The sequence below is a fragment of the Aulonocara sp. 'chitande type north' Nkhata Bay genome, linkage group LG8 (genome assembly GCF_057382095.1).
Source record: "Aulonocara sp. 'chitande type north' Nkhata Bay isolate Kocher_YH1m ecotype deep benthic linkage group LG8, A_spYH_male_GT1.1, whole genome shotgun sequence".
NCBI classification, from domain to species: domain Eukaryota; kingdom Metazoa; phylum Chordata; class Actinopteri; order Cichliformes; family Cichlidae; genus Aulonocara; species Aulonocara sp. 'chitande type north' Nkhata Bay.
This window is the reverse complement of record NC_141351.1, coordinates 11,498,831-11,507,235: the sequence shown is the minus strand read 5'-3', so window position 1 is coordinate 11,507,235 and position 8,405 is coordinate 11,498,831.

Sequence of the window (8,405 nt, the reverse complement as noted above, 5' to 3'; positions counted from 1 at the left end):
GCATTACAAGAACAATAAAAGTTTGGCGAGCAGAGCATGCCAGATGATGATCTTGGCAGTTCAGATGAAGGATCACACACACACACACACACACACACACACACACACACACACACACACACACACACACATAATATATGAAAACCTTTAAACGATAAGCATTTCACATCTTGAACTGCACAAGTCTGAAGGATTTCTTTTTTCAATTATAAAGTCCCATTAAGGGAACTTGAAAATCACGAAGCAGTCCTAAGAAACAAGACAGGCAGTGTCTGTAAGTGCTCGTCACCAGACAAAAGACTCACATATCAATGAAAGGCTGAATATTTAATGTCATTTTTTATATTCAAGTATATTTGGGACGGGAAGGAAATAAAGATGAGAAAGAGGAACACAGCTCCCCGAAATATCACTTCAAAACATAAGTCTGTGAAACATACGTACACACAGATTTCAGGTCAATGTATTACACAAAACACTAAAAATCAAGGGAACCAGTCCCAGACACAGTACATGATGCATAAAGGTTAAGGGACAACACACACAGTTACAGGCCGGCTACACTGCAGTGATGACCTTATAGCATCTTAAGCAAATCAGAATCAATTTTAAGAAATAGAAAAAGAAATCCAGCAAAGACTTGACACCAAACCTGAGACATGCATCTGAAATTTTATTTGATTCATGTAGAGTTTCATGAAGTCTCATCAGAAATGATCTCAGTGGAAGGGTTGTTGTCAAGAAGCCATTCCTAAGGAAGAGAAACAAAGAACAAAGGCTGAGGTTTGTCAAAGTACACAAGAACTGGACTGAAAGCTCGTGGCAACAGGTCTGATGGAAGTGTGAAACTGCTGGTTCGCATCATCGTCAGTATGTACAGAGGATATTAGGAGATAGAAATAACAGCGAGTGACTACAGCTAAACACATTTAAGGCTCTGTCAGGATTTTTCTCTTCAAAGAAATGACTCCACAGTTCTCCTTCGGGGTTCAGAAAAGCATTACATCACATTATAATCAATTCTATGCTCTTAGAGTCCACTTTAGATGAAGCCAAAGCTTCCACTGCCAGTGATCTGCCCATCAATCTGTGTTCTGAAGCTCTTCCTGCCACAGGGTGGCATGATTTCACTGCAACAAATCAACAGCTGCTTTTAAAGAGACCCGGTGATTGATGCTGCCAGCTGGTGGATCCTGATGCCAGACAGTGATTCCCCATGGCTGATGCGCATGGTCACTCCTCACTATACCGCGCAATTATCATCAAAGGGGAAGTGCAAATTGAGGAGGTGATGTATCAGGAGGGAGAAGGCCTGGAGGCTATTTGTCATATGAATTGTCAGGCCTGGGGCCATAAAAACTATGGTGAGTACAGAGAGCCACAGAGAGAAAGAGTGGTGAAATAAAAACGGATGGTGCATGTGCAGATATGTTTGGATGGATTGTGGAGGTGCCTGCAGTTTAGGACTGTGTCAGCAGTGTTGTAGCTGCATTGCTGTGCTGATAAGATATTTTAAGAAGATAAGAAATGTCTGCAGCAGTCAAAAACATGTCATACCAAGGCAGCTGGCTGCACAACAAATGTCCTTCAGTCCAGGTTACAAACTGATTTGGTATACACAGCGCTCTTATTTAAGCAACCACAGAGAACATTGATTACTTCCATGTCTATCCAGCAGACAGGATAAAGAATGGCTCTGTGCAAAGTAAACAAAGAAAAGACAAGAAAAAATCAGCCATCAATGCTATTTAATAAAGTGGCAATAGACAGCTTCCCCTTCTTTCCTCACTGCCATGTGCCTCTGTCACAAAGACTGCAAACCATTATTTGTTTAGTTATAAAAAAACACGTGGTTGTAGCAGGATAAAGCAGGCAGGTTCTGCTGCCTCCTCGCTGTAGAATTAATGCAGACTGATTCAGCTCTGCATCCATTTGTTCTCAGGTTCTTTTGATTTCTATCCCTTTCCCTCCTCTTCTTCTTCTCTTCCTTCGACAGAGGGACTTTTGTCTGGCAGAATTTCCACAGTTTTTCTTAGTGTGCCATTTCCACCATCTGCAGAAAGCTCCTGGGCAAACTAAAGCGCCACCCTGGTCATGTTTTGGCTGTGCCAAAAACTTGTCTATTTCCATTTTTTAAGCTCCTTAACAAACATGTTTTTACCCGTTTTGCTTAATCCAACACTGTGACATGTACCACCACACCGGTACGAGTTGCTTTATTTAAAATTGGAGGTATAGCCATGTGTAATTTTGCACAGCTAATCCACACACTGAGAAAAGACCATTACCCTCTCTGCACTCATTCATTCATTCCCTTTACACTGAAAACGAGATAATAAAGCAGCACCGTTATCCTGTTGCACTGTGGCCAAACTAAATGCCATCAAGTTCATTCCCCACTTGCCATTTCTAATTATGAAACCAGAGAAATTTCTCCTCATGTGATTATAATGTTTTTTAAATTGCCCCCGCTGGCATGGTCGAGCTTCAGTAAGCAGTACTGCTTCTCTGCTGGGGTGGTTGGTTAAAGGCAGAAGGTACAGTCTGCTTGACTAAGCCTGACAAACTCGCCCCCAGGTTGCCTCTTAGGGACACGGGCTGGAGTGTGGTTTTGCAACCAAATCATATTCTCTAATGCTTCCTCTCCCTCCTTTTCCACACGTCGGTCTCTGGTGGACTTCTAAACACATCAGAATTTGCCATTTTTATTATCGCCTAACCTTGCTCTTAAATACACTGTGTACTCTTCAGAGTTATTTCAGTATTAAGCTGTCTGCCAACTTCAGCATCTGGAGGCAACAGGCAACTGCAGTCATTGTTCATGACTACTGAAAACAAGAGGGGGGGAGGCATAAAAACTATGTTTTGACTTGCTTTGCAATCACATTTCAGCAAATGCAATCTGCAATGCTCTGTCCGCGCAGACTGATTATCTCCATACAACCAAAGTGTCCTTGAAGGTTTGTGATCTAACTACTCAGGCTACAGACAGTAAAGCTTCCAGTAACAAAGAGCATGTTCCCCATGTTTGTTTAACACTGGCTATATTTGAAACAATTAGCCTGAAAATGTACTGGCAACCAAATAATTTAAAAAAAGCTCTACACTCTGCTTTCAGCTGCTCCAAAGTGAATCTTTGATGCTTTTCTTAGTCATGTTTGGGTCTTTTTGGTTATTGATTACAATTACCCAGACATTTAAAGACTTAGTATACCTAAACAATCTAGGTTTTGTTTTTTACTACTACTGTCCAGTTTCCCTCCCCTCACCCCTGGTCATGGCAGATGGCTGTCCCTACCTGAGCCTGGTTGTGCTGGAGGTTTCTTCCTGTTAAAAGGAGTTTTTTCCTTCCACCTGTGGGGGGTACTGAGGAGTCTGTATGGACCCCACATGCTTGTATGTATGCCCGGCAATGTCGAGGAATGCTCCTAATGAGAAAACAAATGTGGATGATTCGGGGGATGTCTTCCCAGATCTGGATTAGGGAATCACTAAACCTCCCGAACAGTCTGAGGTGTCCCAGAGGTGTTGGATTTAGGCTGGAGGAGCGGGGTGATGAGTTAAAGACTTTCTAGGGCCCCGTCCAGCTCTCCTAGACTAACTGTCTGTCTCCTGGAATCTCCTCCATACTCTCAAGACTGCCAGGAGGTTTGCTGTGTCTCCCAACACAATGACACGTATTGATGTATGTCCGTGAAGGTTCTCAGTCATCCAGGTCATCGTAGTCTATGGAGCTTGGAAAGAAAACATCTGGACTTCTTTGAGTTGCTTGAAAGTTGCTCTGACTAAAGCTTTGTCAGAAACTACATTTCAAGCAACTCAAAGAAGTCCAGACGCTTTTCTTTCCAAACTCCTTAGACGTATTGATGTACCATCTTGGAGCAGTTTGACTACCTGTGCAACCTAATTGGGTCCAGGTGTTACCTCACGCTACCATTAGTGACACTGATGAGTTAGGGAAACAATGTCAGAGACCTCCACCTGTAAAACCATCCCTGTTTTGGGGGTTGTCTCATTGTAACCCCTTTAGCACACCTGCTTTTAATTTAATTAACACCAAAGCAGCTGAAACGGATTGACAACCTGCTCTGATATTTAACTGGCCAGATCAGTATCTCCAAAGTTTGAAATTGATGCTGCACTCCACTTTGAAGTTATCCTTTCATTCCTTTTTGAGACGTGTATGATGTTCCATTTATTTTATTTCATTGTCAGTGCTTGAGGCTCTGACTAAAGCTTTGCAGAGATGAAGATAATAATCTAAAGATCCCAGGGTTGGTAAAAGCGAAATAACCACCTGCTTCCATCCCTACTCTTAATATTTCTCCTGTGAGAAGATGCTGTAAAAAAAAAAAAGACTAAAAGAACATCTTATCTATCGCTGCACTTTAGATCCTCACCTGACATCATCACCATCCTTTTTGACGTGCCATGTCAGAAACTACATTAACATAGACCTCTGGGTCCCAGAGCAGTTAGAGATGGTTCAGCCTAACCAGTCTCCACCATGGCATCTCACTCCAGTTTAGAGGCTTCCTCTCAAAAAACAAAAATAAAAAACCCCTTGCATCCTCCTCACCCGACACCCCTGTCAACACACGCACCCCCAACCCCACCCGTAGCGGGCCGTGAGACCCGAGTGCTATTACAGGTTCCAGTGTTGCCTAGCAACTGGCTGGCGGAATACAACTGGGGCTGAATGTGTTGGAGATTTAACACCATTTATGGGGGTGTCAGCGTGTTTAAACAGTACGTGAATGTGTCTGCATGCATTGGTGTGTCTGTTGGGGCAAAGGGAACTAGTGTCAGAGGGATGTGTGGACATGTATGAACCGTATGTAAATGTGTCACCGGTGCCCTGTTCTTCCTGTAACTTCCAGGAAATATACCGCTACTAAACTTCCTCGCAGGTGTGATCATAAGAAAGTAGATGACCAGGTGTCTGTCATCTTGATCTCTGGATATGTTCAGCTTTTACTGAGGCGGAGCACCACGTGTATTACTCTGAAAACCCTGCCCACCCAAAGAGAAAACAACTGTTGGTGTTTCAACATTAAAATCGTAATAAAAGAAGACTTTAGCTGGATAAAGGATAGCTGGAAAACATTAGATTTTACCACGTCAGTCATTATTTTTCCTAAATCTAATGAGGTGCTTTACTATATTGTCAGAGTTGGTTAGCAAAATGGCTTTAACCAAAAGACATTATCAGAAAAGAACTTTTTCTTGAAGCATTTTTAAACATTTGACTTATAAGTGACCTATTGTTTGCTGGACACATCAGGATATGACAGTTTGTCCAAATCTACCTGCTGACGTCTTCAAACCTGCATCTACTTGTATCTGTAAGGCTCTTTACTTTCTTTGTATACTACCTCACCACACAGCAGACAAAACTGGAAGGAGGTACCTACTTGCAAACTAGTGAAGAGTGATTGCAATGCTTGGGATATCAGTGTGTGCCGGACTTAACTGTTCCCCATCTTGAAAGACTGGTTTTTGATATTTTGGACCCACTCTTTACAATGTTTCTTAAAATTATCGAGTTTTGTGGTCATTCGCTTTCTTAAGGTCCCAACACAGAGTTTTAATCAAGTTGAGCATTGCACAACCTGACCTTGGGGCGAGCCTGCTGGGATGAGCGCTCCTCGGAAAATTGCAGCACTGTGTTAATGTAAACCTGAATGCTCCAGACCATCAAACTGCTAAAACATCTACATTTATAGAGGTGCTTGAGGTGCTTACACTTGCTGGTTATAAACAGCACCTAGAACATACTGAGACTCTTAATTACTATGGAAGCTTTGAGGGTATAGTTAGTTTTCCAAAGACTGCACAGACTTCAGTGAAAACTTTATTTTTCACACGATAACACATACAATTCTCATGAAGTCATGAGCAGAAAGCAGTCAGCTCAACATAACAAAAAAAAAAATCAACATGCTATATTTCAGATGTTCAATATGCACAAAATTTAAACAGGACATAACGAGACTAGCTATGTAATCATTGTGGCAGTGTTATGCTAGGCTAAGCTAACTGGCAGCGAGGCTACGGACTTCATAAACAAACACCATCTCAGTTAATCAAAGAAGCAAAACGACTGCTTTAAATAACATTTCCTGTTTTAACTTTTGTTTCAACTTTCTTCCAATTCTCACATAAAACATAATTTGAACCCTTTACATCAGTTTGCCTCGGAGAGTTGTCCCGTGAGCTTTGCTGTGAAAGCACGAGTGCCCTGCTGCATAATGAAAGCTCACTCTTGAAGTTAATGTTCCTGCCATGGCTTGATGTGGTTTTCATCTAACAGAGCTAATTCAGGTATTTTTTAAGGGGTCACACTCTTGGTATAGAAAATTCAAATTGCAAAGGGCGGCTCTTCCAGATAATGTTTCCTCTTATTCTCTCATTTGTGTTGTTGCCTCAGCTGCAAATTAGGTTTATATTGTGAAATAACATTTCGGCGCCTTGAAGGCTGAGGTGTAAATGGAAAGGAGCACTGCTTGTGTAATATATAAGGCAATCTGTAAACAGAGGGGTTTCAAATGTTTTTACTGAGAATATGTTTTTATATATTTATATATTTTCACTTTATTGTATTTGTGTGATGATACACATTTGTCATTCCTCAACAAAAGAAAATTTTTTCAATAAATCCTGTGTCCCGGAGGCATTCTCAAACAGGTAGATGGTGTCCCTGATGAAATCAATATCTGCACGGAGCTGGAAAAACTTCACTTTTCTGATTTGATTAGTCGGATGTTTCAGGTGTGAAGGCTTCCTTATATTTGCAATCCTTATTTTGGACATTTAGATGAAATAAAACTGTTTACATTTTCTTCAGCATTGTAAGCAGTTCATCTGATTCCCACCCCTACATTACTTTTGTCGTTCTGTCTTTTTTTCTCCATTTCTTTTCTCCCCTCACTCTTTTTTTTGTATTCTGCTTGTATCCATCATTCAAATTCAGAAATCACTGACACTACGCTCTTGCTGATTAGATCCTAAGCTTGCCCTGTAGTTTAAAAAAAAAAACTAATTATTTAAAAAAATTAATATGACAAAATGCCGCTTCAAAAAAACATTTTTAATTTATATTTGTCAGATTTTCAATAATTAGGACCATGTGTCATGTATGTTAGACAGCACCCTGTCAGTTCCTCAGTTTAAAATTACAGCATGTCTGAGATTCCCATATGAAATTCATCTCATCATTTGCCACTATCTAATTAAACCGTCAAATCATCTCAGCTGAGAGCCATAAAATCTGCATTAAAAAGAAAAAAAAAACTACATAAAACTGTTTTTTATTTTTTCCCAGATAAAAACTGAAGTTGGACAAATATCACAGTGAAATCTGCACTGCTGTCATTGTGAATTATTAGGTCTTACTATTTTTTAATTGTCAAGATTGAAGATTTTAGTCCTTTTTAATTTTATGACATAATTCTATTTGTGCTAAATAGATAATAAAACTGTTTTTTCTTTAGCATTTCTACTGTCCAGCGACAGCAAACCAACATCAGAGTAAAAATGTTAATTTTCCAAATGCCCTTTCAAGCCTTTCTGCATATGAATGTCTAGTTTTATAGCAACTGGCTGCACATTACCTGAGGCGGCATGTATGTACTTATGAGAGAAGAAAATAAACCAAGAGAACATGTTAAACTTTACCTTAGGCACTGCTGACACAGCAGCTTGTCAGCTTGCATTTTGTAAACAACTGTATGCAAAGTTGTGCAACTTAAATGATGTAAGGTTTTCAAAACTCAACATACTATATAGTAAGTAACATTTAATTAGAAATTTTATTTGAGGGCCTACTTTCATTGACCAAAGTACTACACAAAGTATGCCTATCTAAATATATGAATGCCATATATGCTGTAAATAGCAATTTTATTGCTTCAATAGAGTTTTGAATAGAGCACGGCTCCTTACTTTACTTTCTACTCATAGCTCTTGTGCAGCTGAAGGTGCTCTGTGTAAATTTCAGAAAACTATTGTTATTAATGACACCTGTTGGCATAAAGTGTACGACATCATCTTCATCTTGTTTGCATGACCCAAAACAGCAGAATCAGCAGTCACACCAGTTTTATTTGTTCCTATTTGGAGTTTGTGTTGGAGTCTCCTGGGAGCCTGTTGTTTGTTGGCATTAGTGAATAGTGGACTCCATTTATAAGCTACTGTTAGCTAGTGTTGCTCACTGTTGACGCTAGGTGCCAAATAGAAGCACAGAGGCAAGACACTTGGGAGCATAAGCGTCACATCCTTTGGATTTTCACAGAAAATCCCACAATGTCCCACATGCTTCACACAGAAAACAGGCTGTTAGAGGCAACCAAGGGAGTCAAGGAAGGGATTCTGAAAGCTGCACAATGCATGTAATCCATACTACT